This window comes from Elephas maximus, chromosome 4 (assembly GCF_024166365.1).
Source record: "Elephas maximus indicus isolate mEleMax1 chromosome 4, mEleMax1 primary haplotype, whole genome shotgun sequence".
NCBI classification, from domain to species: domain Eukaryota; kingdom Metazoa; phylum Chordata; class Mammalia; order Proboscidea; family Elephantidae; genus Elephas; species Elephas maximus.
In genome coordinates this window covers 51,007,983-51,023,663 of record NC_064822.1, presented here as the reverse complement: position 1 = coordinate 51,023,663, position 15,681 = coordinate 51,007,983, and the positions used below count along the sequence as shown (strand labels likewise).

The following is a 15,681-nucleotide window of genomic DNA, read 5'->3' as shown; positions in this document are numbered from 1 at the left end:
ATGCAGAGATAATGTCTAATAATCATTGCCTAATTTTCTGAGTGGAAAGGCCAGACAGATGCACAGCACTTATGCCTGAAAGATGCCACAAAGCTGAAGATGCCTAAAGAAGCACCTTCTACGTAGTCAACCAAGACACAAACAATGACAGGTAACAACTTCACGCAGCCAAAAGAGTAAGCCCAGCCTACAGAGCTCCGCAATCCAGTGAGGGATTCATAAAACAACTGAAAAGCATTTCAGATTTTTTATGTTTATTTTAAGCCAAAGACATAGTCTTAAACTTGGGTATAAATCAAATTTTGTAAATTATATCATTTAAATGCATGAAGGAAGCTTACTCTTTACTGGAGTGTGACCGCAAATCACTATGTAAAGTAAATAAAAACACTCTAATTTACTTTGGCTATAAAGCACACGGGAAACGTAACAAACACGACATGGGGAAGCAGAAGACATGGGCTTGTACTGCAATATAAGTTATCACTTATCGGATTGTGCTCTTGGCCTGTTAACCATACAAGCAACACTGTTCCTTATCTGCGAAACAGAAGGACTGCTCTAAATGCCTCCTAGTCTTATCGCCCCCGCAAACATTTCAGGCAATCTGGATTTTCACCTGCCTTCCTTGTTAAAACTAAGTGTATATGATTCTATAGCCATCAAGTCAATTTCGACTCATAATGACCCCATAGGGTTTCCAAGGCCATAAATCTCTATGGAAGCAGATTGCCATGTCTTTCCCCCGCAGAGTCGCTGGTGGCTTCGAGCCACCAACCTTTCGGTTAAGAGTCAATCACTTTAACTACTGTACCACCAGGGCTCCTGGCACAGTGGTTAAGTGCTCGGCTGCTAACCTAAAAGTCAGCAGTTCGAATCTACCAGTTGCTCCTTGTAAACCCTATGGGGCAGTTTGACTCTCTCCTGTAGGGTCACTATGAGTCGGAATTGACTCGACGGCAACACGTTAGTGTATATGACAGAAGAGAATAATTCTACATCCACTAGAATGGAATAGTGACTCAAGGAAGGAAACAGTCACCATGGCTTGAGTTGGATTACAAAATTTTTCATGGAAGAGGGAGGTCCTGAGCTGGGCCTTGTGAAAATAAGGCTTGAACAAGGAGAAGTAGGGAGCCCCTCAGGCTTGGGAAGCTTGGACACTTGAGAGAGATGGACAACGGGGAGATAAGCCTCACTGGTCCCAGAGTCTGAACTGGGAAATGGCCAGGACACAACAGACAGAAAAGATGTGGCTAGTTGACAAATAGTCCTAAATGCCCAGCTGGCTACTCAAAGACTTAATCTGATAAATTGTACTAAGCCACAACAGTTTAGTCAGAGAAGGATTAAAAAAAAGCAAGAGAGATGAGAATGTTCTGTGTTACTATACAGCTAGCTGGGAAGACCAAAGCATAGTTAAGTCACAGTTTTTTTATTGTTTTTTTTTTTTAAAGACAATGAATGACAAGCACCAAATCTCAATACTTTATATATTGCCTGCTACTTTACATAGAGCCATTCTCCTGCCTCCAAACAGGACAGCAGCATGGAGTACAACCCTGGTACCTTCAATTGCAGAGTTGGCTATAGTTAAATAATAGTGCTATAGACACCAGATTACAGAAGAGATGCAGAAGAAAAAAAAAAAGTGTTCTACAACTGTCAGTTTTTATGAAAATGATGGCATCCAACTGTTCATATCTCCTCGCCTAAAATCAAGAGAAAGCACACTTGGCAGAGATTAGCTATGCCAAGGCATAAGGCCTCAAAGGATCTCGAAAACTGTCATCAGCTTCAGTATTAAACCTTTTACTTAACTTTTTTTTTTTCCTTTTTAATTAGCACATTGATGTTACTGTTACTCAGAAGAGTCAGCCTAGCTCTCTCCTTGGAAATGTCTATATGAGGCAGACAGAATCTGAATAAAATATTGAATCCTTAGGAATCTCACCTACCACAGAATAAACACCTGAAAAATCATCCCTCCCCAACTTCTCCCCACCTCCAAAAAAAAAAAAAAAAAAATGAACAGCAAGTCTCTCAAACACACCCTTGAAACTCTAAAAGCCTCTTCTTAATTGGGCTAGAATATTGAAGCTGAAGGCTCCAAGCAGGGTGAACAATGACAAAATGCGTAGGATAAGGACTACGGCTTTCAACAACTAAATCACGTTGACTTGTCAGTGTAAATCTTAGGAAACAAATTTCGGCAAAATGAGCAAAACATGGCCCAATCTACGGCTTTCAACATATACCGAGAGTTGGAGCAGTGATTTTATATCTACTGCTAACGATGACTTGAACTTGCTTGTTTATAAATAAAGTAAGCATTAAGAAAAAATAATTATGATCGAAGCGTCTCTATAAGCAGATGAAGTTCAACTTAGAGAGTTAATACCAACAATGATATTTATCACTAAAAAGAGCAGACTGCCTGGAAAACTAAACCTTGGCCCTCTAGATTTCTTATCCTGACCTCCAGTCATACAACTGCAGGTTAACTATCTCCAGGTAAACCCTCACCTTCCTCCCCAGCTCCCTCTTTGTAAGATTCCTCTTCCCCGCCGCTCTGCCTTTAGACAAATCAAGTTTCTTCCCTGTAGAAAGAAATGCCCACACCACACCGCTGCTGTGCACCACTGAGTCAATTCCAACTCCTAGCAGCCCTATAAGACAGGGTAGAACCGTCCCATAGGGTTTCCTAGGTTGTAATCTTTACGGGAGTGGATCACCAGGATACAACCTAAATTTTAGCAGTGTATTTTTTGCTCTCTCCCCGACTTGCCAAACCATTTGCTGCCGCTATCTCGAGGACATGCCATTTTACGGACCATTTCTCCAAGCTCTCCACATAAATAATGTGTCTCTTTCAGAAAATGTACCAACTGGAAGGCTGTTAAGAACAGTTCTTATGAATGTCTGTCTTTTTTAATTGAAGAACTCTAACCTAAGCCACGCACCAATTGGCACCATTCATATCAAGTGACAGATCCCCTTTTATGTTACATGCCTGTGTTTTCTGTTTAGTACATAGACAAGATGACTATTGAGTACATAACGCTTTAAAAAAATTTAAAAAAAAAAAAACCACCCTGAGGTAAACATCTTTTCCAACCTGGAGATGTTGGGGAGGGGAAAGAAAAAACGACTGTGAGCACAAAAGTTTCCTCTGCAATTGTTAAGTAGGTACCTTGTAAGGGAATCAGAGGTTTTTCCCTAATAAAAAGAATATTTGTCACAAAGCTACAAAGGTAATTACACATATCTTTTACCTTGTAAAGCAGGTTTTTAAAAATACATTTGTACCCAGAAAGAATTCTATTCTGCCATTCATCACAGGAAGAAAAAAAAAAAAATCCAAACATGGGAGGGTTGAAGATTAAAGTTAAATGACTTAGTCGGGGTCACACCAACACTCTGAGCCAGAACTGTTGCTCCTGCTGTTGGGTTCCATTGAATCAGTTCCGACTCACAGCAAGCCCACGTAACAGAGTAGAACTGCCCCATAGAATCTGCCAGGTCGTGATCTTTATGGGGGAAACGCTGGTGGCATAGTGGTTAAGTACTACGGCCTATAGGGTCGCTATGAGTCAGAATCGACTCGACGGCAGTGGGTTTGGTTTTTTTTGTTTGTTTTGTTTTGTTTTTAATATTTATGGGAATAGATCACCAGGTCTTTCTCCTGCTAAGCGGCTGGGTGGGTTCCAACCTTTCAAAGGTTTCCAATTGCAGCCAGGAACTTAACTGTTGCTCCACCATGGCTCCTTGAGTCAGAACTAGGGCTCTGAAGTCCCAAGATCTGGTTCACTATAACCATCAGACTACAGTTTATTTACCTCCCCCCCCATATTAAGTGAATTTCTAAAATAATGCCAAAAGCCAGTTTCTCTGAAAATTCAGCTACCTGGATTGGGCAAAAACGGAGTTTTTCCTCTTGTGTTTTAAATGAAGGGAAATTAATTTCTACTCATATAGAGTAAAGAACCTTTGATTTGCCAGCTTCACAGCCTGAGGTCAACTGTACTAGGAGAAGGGCCTGTGACCAACTGCTCAGAACAGAGGAGGCATAGGACAGCGTTTACATAGCGCTCACATGAAAAGTAGCTTTTGATTTTTGTCTTCAGTTTTCTACAGGAGAAGAAAATAATTCAATAAAAGATCAAAAACGTAAGTTGAATCTAAAACTCTACTCAACAGTGGCCAACACTGTTTAGAAGGGAAAATCTCATTGGTGTCTTTTTTGATTTCTACCCTCCACTTCTTCGAAGACTTGAGAATGTTTAATACTTATTCTTACCCACGTTGGTGTGACAGCATCTTTCCCAGAAGAAGTGTAAAAATAAAATTGATTCATATATACATATATATTTTCTTTTCTTCCTAATCGAGATGAGATTTCAGAAAGTCAACACTTTCAAAATCTTTAATGATCAGTTCACATACCAGTGAACAACGTTCTAATCTAACCCACGAACACTGAGTATTTTCACTTCTACATTTAAAGACTGATTTACGCTTCATTTAAGAGCTCTGCTCTCCTACAGCCATCTGAATTTACATGCAACAAGAAAACTGTCTAGTCTTACTCCCTTGCAAAATTAAATACTAGAAAAAAACCGATTTAAATAACCTTGTATAATGCCTCCAAAGACTCAATTTCCTTATCAAAAAAATGAAGATAATCGCAACCACCTGTAAAGATTAAATAAACTAACGCATTCAAAGGGCTAGGCATACTATGCATCACACATAGTAGTTAGCTATCATCGAGTTGCCCCACCACCACTCATGGCAACCCCACACATAGTAATCACTCAGTATAGAGTGCTTACAATTTCAAGACTATATAAAAAACTCAAACCAATCCCATTGCTACTGAGTTGATTCCAACTCATAGTGACCCTAAAGAGCACACCAGAACTGCCCCATACTGTTTTCAAGGAGCAGCTGGTGGATTCGAACTGTCAACCTTTTGATTAGCGGCCGAGCTCTTAACCACTGCACCATAGTCAATATACAGTAGTTACAATTTCAAGACTATATAAGAGTAGGATTCAAATCCAAGCTAACTCCCTTGCCAGTTGTGTCACTTTGCACAAGTTACTTGGCCCCTCTAAAGCCTCAGCCTCCTCATCTATAAAATGCAGGTGGTAAAACTTGCATAAAAGTAGATGAAATATAAAAGTAAAGCAATAAGAACAGTGGCTGCTAAACAGATGTTTAGTTAAGTAGCTATTAGTTTTATTTTTTTTAATTATTTAGAGTAAATAGATAATTCCAAATCAGATTAATCCCACAATCCTTTCATCTTTAATCCCTAGACCTACAGACCCAAATGCTTTAAAATGAGCATCTTACAGGTGTTCATTTAAACTGTATTTAAAATGAGACGTTATAGGAACTTACACTTGGAATTTCAGACTCATAGCTTACAGTGATTCAGTTCACACTTTAATTTTTACTGAAATGAAAAAGAAAAAAAACTTGCCAAATATAGCTGAAAGTAGAGAAGGTATACTTCAGTATCTTTTTATATCTTTTTCTCAGCCAATAAAACTACAGGGGAAAATACACAGGATAAAAATGTGCTCCAAATTACAGTGAATGCAAATGGACTAAATGCACCAATAAAGAGACAGAGAGTGGCAGGATGGATAAAAAACAGGATCAGTCTATATGCTGCCTATAAGAGACACACCTTAGATTTAAAGACACAAACAAAAATGTGCTCCAACTTCACCTGCCCCACCATACTCCTCCAGTCACCACTACGGACAGTATTTTCCTACTTTGCAGAATTTACCAAATGCTTTAATAACAAGCACTATGGGTACTGTATCTACCAAAGTGTATCATTTTTTTTTTTTCTAAATCAAAAACGAATGAAACAAAGCACAAAGGATTCTTTCTTTAATCAGTGTCAAAGACATCTCTGTTATCATATGAATGGAAACCTATGTGGCAAGACAGCAAAACTTTTTGATTAGTTTCATCTTATGGATAATCCAAGTGCCCTTAAACTATCAATGTATGCTAAAGTATTACCAGTTTTCAAAATTCACTACAGATTAACCAGATGGGTAGTGTGATGGTGGCACGTTTTAACCAAACCACTGTTGAACTAAACAAGCAAACCCAATCCCTAAGAATTTTACTTGGTAACTTTATATGAATCCTGTAACATTCCTTATTATACTGAAAGCTCTAGGCTGAGGATCTTCCCATATTTACAATCCTACCTGCAAACATCTTGCTTACACTGACCTAAACAGAGCCAACACTTGTTTTAACCAAGAAGATAATTTTTCTTATGAATTAGCCCAGGAAATTTTTAGTCTTACAAAGAGGAAGTACTGCAGTGTGGTTTGGCCTAAAGGGAATGGAAAGCGTTGAACTTCAGATCTGATTCTCTCATTCACTAGGTTACCAGAAGGGCTGAAGTCATCAAATTACACTATGAATATCACCAAATGAGGTCCAAACACCATCCTATCTGGAAGTTCTACTGGAACGGTTGGATACAGAGTTCTATTTGGAACGATCCCTTTTAGTCCTAGGAACTGTAGAGCAAAATCAAGTATTTCTTCATGTCTTGTATTCAAAGTCATGCTGACTTAGCCCAGTCCGTGCCATTATTAGGGGTGGGTTGTGAAAGCTACATTTGTATATGCCTCAATTTTGATTTCTCTACACTTCACCTTGTCCAGAACACAAATGGAATCATGACCCCATGTGGAGCTTATATAATTAACAATACAGCATTTCTGCAGAGCGAACTACAACTCATCAACTGCTTTCACAGACATCCTCTCTTCTTAATGTCAACCGGGACAGCAGTGTTTTCATAACTCTTCAGAGGAGAGTCTGAAACATGAATCACTTGGGTCTATTATCACCGATGTATCAAATCACAGATTTTTTTTTCAAGATAGACATCAAGATCTTTGCATGAGAGTCAAGTCCAATGACCTTATAACAAAGCTAAGGCTCAGAAAGGTGATGTAAATTATCCAAGGTCGCACAACTAGACAGAAACATCTCTGAAACTAGAAGCCAGGCCTCCTGATTTTTCCTCTCCCTTCTGCCAGGAATCTTCTTTACAAGCTAGGGCTTATAGATTCTAGATCACTACACTGAATCCATAGGTTGACATTCTTTTTTTTTTTTTTTTTTTTTTGGTGACAAGCATAATTTCCCTAAACTTTATTTCTAGAACGGGAATAAAAAGTTGCTACGGAAGCAATGTCGACATAAGAACAGTTAGAAAAACTACAAGCTGTATCTTGAATTAGAGATCCCAATTTCGTGTTGGTAAAACCTTACGGTTTCTTATTTTAAAGTGGGTAAAAATTCATTATGACCACTACAGTTACACGAACTCCGAAAGTTCCAAATAAGGAAATACTAGGAGAGAAATTATGTTGAGCCTAGTAAACTAGAACTGGAGGTAATTCAAATTGCATAGACCACTTCTGTTCAAACTACTAAAAATAAATAAATAAAGTCTTTTACTTTGATATTCTGACAAAAACTTTTAGGTTTAAGTGTAGGCCCTAGAGAGTTTGCATTTTTATTGTATGGACTTCTTGGATCCCACGAACATCCTGTATTAATGACAGGGACTCCTCATTCACTTGCTGCTGAGAGCAATGTTTCCATCACTCTGCATTTCTTCTCAGATTTGGTGAGTCATTTGGGGTCACTGGAATGTAGAGAAAGAAGAAACATGCCACCTCAGCTGGAATGAGCAGAAATGGGATTTGATAAATGTTTAAGACTCCCAGGAAAGTAATGGAAGGTCTCATGATAAAAAGAGAACAGGGTGGAGAGGAGAGCCCTAAGGTCACCAAGGCATTGCTCCCTTCTTCAGGAATCAATTTTGGCTTTTTTTTTTTTTTTAAGTTGAGAATCATGAAGCTTATTATTTATAACTATAAGTTTTGTTTTTTTTTTTTTAATTAGCCCATGATTTCTGCAGGAAAATGTCAAGAGGAAAAACTCTCTAATCAATTACCGAATGCAGTGGACAGTTAGGCCTTTTAATAAGCACCTCCTCGCTCTACTCGGGGCTTTAACCGCACAGGATTCAGCACACAGCCGGGAAGAAAAAGAACTCACCTCCAGGAAAGCCGAAATAAATTATTACCTCTACCCTCATGTATTTTTCACCACTTGTCAGCAGTTTGTCACATCAAGTCATGGCAGGGTCTAGGGTCTAGTTCTAAGATGCACAGACACATTCAGGGTGGATCTCTTCGACACCCCCCCACACCCGCCCTACCCCCCCCCCCACACAAACACGCACACTAACCTAAACATTAGTGAAATTCCCATTATTAGTGAAACTCATCTCCCAGAGGGATGGCCTGTTTGAGGTCCAAGGTGCTTGCATCCTAAAGGAAAATGGGGAACAGTTCTCACCTCTGCAGGCCTCAGTTGGCAATTCTAGAGAAACACGTGTCAAAACAGAATAGTTGATCACACTCTCTCGGACGGGGGCTGTCGAATCCCTCTGCCACTGGGCAGTGCTTTACATTGACCCAGAGATGAGTCCTGCACCCAGCAAAAACTTTGGAGCGGGAATCGAGGATTTGGGGTGTGCATGGGTGTGTTTCTCCCCTCCTTTCAGGCGGCAGCTTAGTTCCAGCAACGAGCTGAGATAAAGGTTTCATACAGTATTTCTTTATGGCAGGGAGGAAAAGGAGTTATGTGCGCTTTTAATGCTTAGGTAGAGAGAAAGCAGCAGATCTCCTATCTCAAAGGACAGGGTAGCCAACAATTCCTTCCCATCGCCAAGGCCTCTCCCCTCCCCCACCTCTTTGCCCGTTCAATATCCGTCCCCACCCCCAAACGCATACCCAGGAAATGATGCCAAATTTAAGCCTATTTGCCGGTTCTCCAACCTGGATCCATTCACTTGGTGTAGACACGCCAATCACTCTCCCAGTTCCCTTAGCTACCGGACAAGTCAAAAGGTGAGGAAAGAGCAAAGGAGGGGTGAGAAAGAGCGGAGGGAAGGGACGATGGATCAGGATTAAAGCAGGTTCGGCTCTCATAGGAAAGGCGTATTCCCACCAATCCGCTCCGGATCAGCCGCGGCTGCGCCGCTGCTGCTGGAGCTGACAAAACGCGGCGCGGGGGCTCCGCTCTTCGGAGCGGGGGCGGCAGCGCGCGGGGCGGAGGGGGCCCCAGTCCTTCAAACGACGGCTGGCGGGGTCCCGAGTGGCAACGGAGGGGAATGTCTCCGTGAAAAGCAGAATCCGTGAAAGGTCTGACTATTGCACCGAAAGGGGAAACGAGAATCAGCACAGCCCCTAGCGCCTTACTCTTCCCGGAATCCCACCCCAACTCTAGAAATCCAAAGATTCCGAAAATTCCGAAAGCGAAACTGCAAGCAGGTCTCTAGAAGTTTGGGAACAGTTTTCCAAGCTTCTCGGCGTTGTCTTAGGACTCCCGGACACCAAAAACGCCATCAAAGACATGTACCCAGTGAGAGTGGCGATTTCTCCCACTGCCAACATCCACGTCCGCGGGGGATTTTAGTCGGTAATTTACGCGCGAAGGTACTCCAGCCCCGGACCGCTGGAGGGTCCTGAGCCCCCTCGGCTCCAGAGGCGGTGGTCGGCCTGGCTCCTACCCTCGTCTCGGTTCCTCCCTCCTCTCTCTCCTCCGCACAAGAAAGGAAAACTTGGGCCCTGCAACAATCTTGTGGAATGTTCTTTGTAATCGATTGTGTATTCACTTCCAACGGCATAGCCGGTAAAGAAAAAAGAAAAAAGAAATCGCGGGTTTCGGGGCGTTGGAGTTAATTGTGCGCTTGTCAGCGCCGACGTCAGGAGGAGGAGCGGAGGGGTTCCCGGCTGAAACTGCAGTTTACAAGCAAAGAGCCATTTTAGGCTGGTTTCTACTTTAGCAAAGCCGCCAAGGCTGCCCACAGGAGAGCTGTGCCGGGGGAGGACGCGCGGGAAACGCAGGCTGGGAGGGGCGGGGGACGTGCCGTGCGGCTTTGCCCAAGGTGGCCAAGCGCGGTTTTGCCAGAGCTTTGCCAATCGCTCAGCCTCGCCGCCCAGGTGGGAAAGGGAAATCTGCCGATGCGTCTCCAATCCCAGTGACGCTTTTCCCTCTGCCCCCACCCACGGGCATCTCGAAGGGGCAGGCCCTTCGAACAACGCGGCGTCCGTTTAAGTGGGAGGTAGAGCTGACCCTTATCGATCCCTTCTCCAAAGCCCCTGCAAATGCCCAGAGACCACGTTACTGCGGTAATTATAAACCTGGCCAGCAAAATCGTTTCTAGCCCTATGATTTAAAAACATCTCAGGGAACTTCACAGCTGCGTGGTCAGGCTCGCAGGCCGGGAGAGGGGCCCCGGGATTTGCCCTCGCCAGGCTGGCCAAGCCCCGGGGACCACGCAAGGCTACCGCGGCCGCGCGGCCCCCATTACCCCCCCCCCCAAGTCCCTCCAGCTGACACCGCCGCTCGACCTCCGCTAGGCGGCCGCGTCCTGGCCACGGGCGACTCCTGTCGGGGACCCCAGTTCCCAGCTAAGCTACCTTCCGACATACCGAGTGCCTCTAAAGCCCGGGGGTGCGTGCTTACTTTCCCTCGAGCTCTTACCGGTTCTATTTTGCTCTCAAATTCCCCTCCAGAGCCCTGTCCGGCACCATATACCGGCCAACAGCCCCTGCTCGCTCGCCCGCCACAGCCTGAGAACGCCCCACTCAGATCCACCACTATAGGAGTCCAACCTGAGAAAGAGACACTTTCTTTTGAGAACGTTTTCCCCATCCCCCATCTTCTCTATAACGCAACTCGGAAAAGTAACGAGGGCAACTCCTTGTCCCGACCCTAGTGGTCTCTCTGCCGAGGTCCGCGCGACCTTGCCTTTCTGCCTCTCCAGTTTTGCCCTCCCCATCCCTCCGCAGCGCGCCCCCCACTTCCCACCTCACCGAGGCGCGAAGAGAAGCAGAAGCCTACCGGTAAGCGCAGCGCGCCTCCCTGCACACACAAAACCCTACTGGCGCCTCAAGCCGGAATGCACTGAATACCATGGTCAGTTAGCCCTTTTAATAAGCACCTCCTTGCTCCACCTATTCGGAGCTTTAACCGCACAGGATTCAGCATACAGACCGGGAGAAAGAGAACTTGTCTCATAGAAAGCCGAAATAAATGATTACCTCTGCCCTCGTATTTTTCACCATGTGTTATCAGTTTGTCACGTCAAATCATGGCAGGATCTGGCTATAAGACGCACACACATTGGGGGCGGATCTCTTTGACACCCTCCCCCCTCACTGCACACTGACCTAAACGCTCACATGGCAGTGGTGCTTGCATGCCGTAGTCCGAGCCACCGGCACCCCTCCTACCACCACCTCTCCACCCTTTTCCCCTCTAGCAATGGACTTTATACACAGGCACTCTTACCACGGAAAAAACGAGGGCAGCTCATTCCCTCTCTTTTTTCCCATTTAATTCGCTAAAGTAGCTCCTGGGGTAACCAAAGAGAGTCAAAACTAAGGGATGGCAACTCTAGTTGGATTTTTTCCCACCTCAAAACCTTTATTTTCAGTTTTTAAAAGACACCTTGGCCCGCCATATTGAAACTGACGCGGTGTATAAATACTCATTCACCGCAGTTGTAGCGCTTCCAAGAAAACACAAGTGTGGATCAGGCTCTGAACATGTCTCCGGCAACCGTGTCTCAGCCACTTCCCACCCCCCACTCCCCCAGTGCGCCCCTTTCCCCGGCTAATCTCCTCCCGCAGCCCCGTGTCAAAATAAATAAATATATCAGGCAGTTTGAACAGTTGTTCTTTGGTGGATTTGACCAAGATATACACACATAAAAAAATAAACTCCGGAGCCAGATCAGGTTAGTAATTCTGAAAGGAGGTCATATGAGAGTAGACAACAGGAAAGCCCCAAGTAACAGGATATTACTTTAAAAAACAAAAAGATCATCCATGCTGGAGCAGGCTACGAAACTACTATTGAAAATTTCATTTTGGCTGCATAGACAAATGTTTCCAAAAGGGCGATTCCACATATATACTATTTTTAATCCCCCTGCTGTTCTCCAATCCTCCCCACCACCACCACCACCTTCTAACCCCAACACAACACACACACCCCCAAAAGAAAAAAGAAACCAAGGAGGGGAGGAGATGAGGGGAGCGAGGGATAGCAGGGGGTGCTGCGTGGCTAAAATGAGGGAACACAGGAGGAAGGTGAGCCGTGGGTGGGGGCTCCGCTGCGCGGCAGACGCAGGCTGCACACGGCGGAGAACACTTTGCAACTACGGACGTACTCCCGCAAGGCTGAGCTTTTCAAAGCGAAGAAACGCGGTGGAAGGGGAAAAGGGAAGCAAAAATGACAACCTAGGGCGCAATCGGAGTTTGGGGCTTCGCTGAAGTGGTGTCGCTTTTTTCTCCTTCCCTTCTCTTTTCCTCCTTCCCCCACCCCCGACTGGCTCGAGCTACCCTTTTTTATAAGCTGGAAAAAAAAACTGACCGGCGCACTCAACCTGCCGGCCAGAGACCTCGCGGGCGGGCTGGGCGCCTGGGAACTGCGGCCGGAGCGGCGTCCTACCTGGTGAAGTTTTCTCTACCCCTCGGTGTGGAAGAAGGCCCCGCTCCTTGGGCGCCGCCGTGGAGGGCGGCCGGGCTCGCTCGCTCGCTCGCTCGCTCTCGTTCGCCCGCGCTCTCGCTCGCTCGCTCGCTCGCTCCCCGCCCGCTGCCTTCTCTCTCGCACGCCGGCTCTCGTCCTCCCGCTCCCACTACAGTCTCATTCCAATATGGCATCCTCTCTGTGCGCATGCCCGACACTCTTTTTTAAGATGATTATTTTTTTTCTGCAGCGAACTCCTTCAATGACCTTTTCCAGCGTTTGCAAAATTTCTCAAGCCAATTAGCCTGCATTACGTTCTCGACTTGCTTTCTCAGCCCCTACCGCTAAGCCCTTCTCTCCGCATACGACCCCCCCCACCACGCCACACACTTCACACACACAAATTTCATGCTCACATTCTCTCCCTCCCCGCCCCACTCCCCCTTTCTTTTTCTTTTTTTTTAAGCTCCATGTATAATCTGCAGAAAGTTCAAATCACAAGCGTTTCAGCAAAAACACCTTCAGGGAAAACTGGAAAAACAGCATTTGACTGAACGCTGTTTTGTTTTCCTGTTTGCTGTCCCTTTTCTCCTTCGAGTAATTCCTCTGTCAATACAGCGCACGAACTTGCACTTTATGCACTGATGGATCCTTTCGAGGGGAGAGAAATCAAATTATAATAAGCAATCTTCGCCCCCCCCCCCGCCCTACCCTGAACTTAAATGAGCGTCTTCTATGGAGATTCAAACGTTTCCTTACTCCTTAGGGATGACGGGATGGGGCGGAGGAGGATTTTCCAGGGAAACATGCCCCAAGGGGGAGAAAATTAAGTTGGGGCTGCTGGGGCGAGCAAGCAGCTGCGTTCTGCTGGCCTGGGACAGGACCCAGGTAACAAAGATCGAACCGGCATCTCCTGGGACTCCGCCTGGGGCAGGGCGAGCCTGGTTAGGGCTGGTTATTGAAGGGCGGGAAAAGAATCCTTAGAGAATTTGGAGAAAAACGTGCCCCCCGGCGAGCTGATGGAGTGAATTAGAGGTGGCGTAGCCACGTCCAGAGCTTAATTTCAAGGCGGCGTCTGCGAGGCCAGCGAGCACTTTGCCAGGGGTGTGTGGGGGCCGAGCGCAGAGGACCGAGGGGAGAACCCTGTCGGGAGTCAAAAGAATTCCCGGGCCTTATTGGCAATTGATGGGACAGAGACTGAACGAAACGCCCTCAGGGCCGAAAAACTGCCAACTGCTGAGTAGCCAATACCAAGATCTTGGAAGGAGGGCTTTGCCTTTAGTAGAGAGGCGGTAAGATACTGGCTTTAGTTCGGCGTTTATCTTCCTGGGAATAGAGAATGGACACGTTTGGTCAGGTTTTTTGCTATATTGCAGAGGGTAAAGTTCTCAGAGTCCACCAATTCTATGTCCACCTCTTTCTCCCAAAGCCCCGATCCCGCCCCAGGCAGGGGGCCAGCGGTCTTCGAGGCTCCCGCGTGTTCGCAGCTCCACCCACCATGCCTCTCTGGAGGAAGGAAGGCGCTCTGGCCGCTGTGGGGCTGACCTTCTCAAGCAGGGGCTGCTCTGACTTTAGTCCTGCCAACCCAGCGCCGGCCTTGAGGACAAGTGGAGTCTGGGTTGAGAGGTCGATGCCGCTCCGAAGGGTTGCAGGCAGTTCGGGGACCTGCGATGCCGCGAGGGGAGCAAAAGCTGACCGCGCGTGGAAAGGCGCGGGAGGGGGGTCCTGCCCATGCCAGTCCTTTCCTGGACCGCGGGGCCCAAGGATGCGCCGCTCCTGTCCCCCACCGGCTCACCGCGCCCAGACCCACTGATCTATTACCACCTCTGGAGGGGCTTGCCCGGAAAAAGCTCTCGCCAAACCCTGACCTTAGGGAGCGCTCCTCCACCGAAACGATCAGGAGAGCTCAGAGATCCAGAGCGCGCACGTCCAGTCTGCGGAAATCGCATTTCTTTCAATTTTGGATTGAGCTTTAAGAGGTCTAAAACGGCTTCACCCGTCCTGTCACTTGGTTCTTACATGTCCCAACCTCCATTTGCCAGATAAATCGCTTGAGACCTAGAAGAATCAAGCGACTCACAGCCAAGGTTAAACGGCGGCAAAGTTCAAACTCCAGTCCGAGTTGGCGAACCCTCCAGGTCCCTAGTTCCCTCCTCTTAGGGACACCAAGACAGAGTTCCGACCTTTTTGTCCTGAAGGTCCCCGAAAGCAGAGACTCCTCAAACCAAACTGAACCCCGTCCCCTCCCCCCACCCATTACATCACCCTCGGGCCTCCCCCCCCCCCCCGCAGCCTCCCTTTGTACCCGCAGGCAGCTCCAAATTCAATCCGATTAACAGAGACTCCAAGGAATCGAGGGTGTGAACTCCAGACACTGTTTAGCTCTGGTCCTTGGTCTCAAACAACCCAGCCACCTCGCTCCTTCAACATACAGCTTGTCCAGTTGGGAGAGATGGGAGCGGGGAGCGGGCCCATATAAGGAGGACTTACAGCCCCAGAGACCCGATCAGCGCGCCCTTCTCCTCGCCTGTTGCGCGAGCTATTGAATGACCAAAGCGCAGAGCCCGCCGCACCAGTGGGGCGCCGGGTGGCTCTGAGTGCGGATCCCCTCCCCCAAAGCAAGCCCAGTTCGGACCCCGCTGAGCCAACAGGTTTGGCAGTGGCCCTGCAGGACGCGGGCTGCGGCGTCCCTCCTACGTGCGTCGCAGACCTTGCGGCCTCGCTCAGTCAGGGGGAGTGTGGCAGGCGCTCATTTCCCGCCCCTCGGCAGGACTTCCGGGCGGTTCCTGTTTTGAGGAAGAATCAGTGTCCACGAGCTGTGACGACGTGTGCTGCAGCCCGCCATTGCGCTGTCTCCAGGCTTGTTTAACAGTTTTAATTATTATGCACAGAACGTTATCTCATCAGAATGAAAACAAATGCAAAAGAACACTTAATGCCTAACTCGATGACTGTGTATACAATCGTCTGTGATTGTTCCAAAGTAGTTGAGCCTCTGTATGTTTCTGGTACTCAGACTCCTGCATAACTTTGCCAATGCGTCTAGAAAGCAGTGTGTAGGAGTTACGTTTT

The 15,681-nt window shown here is 46.5% G+C and overlaps 1 protein-coding gene across 8 annotated transcripts in view; it reads right to left on the bottom strand.

Moving 5' to 3' along the window:
- The window catches only part of SFMBT2 (Scm like with four mbt domains 2), a 267,557-nt gene extending 252,618 nt beyond the window's left edge, over nt 1–14,939 (bottom strand). For 2 of the 8 annotated variants that reach the window (XM_049882015.1, XM_049882022.1), the window contains exon 1: nt 12,592–12,790. The gene's annotated coding sequence lies outside the window, so the exon portion shown is untranslated. The other 6 variants (XM_049882021.1, XM_049882020.1, XM_049882018.1 and 3 more) reach the window with 6 other exon arrangements.
- Between the last annotated feature and the right edge of the window lie 742 nt (nt 14,940–15,681).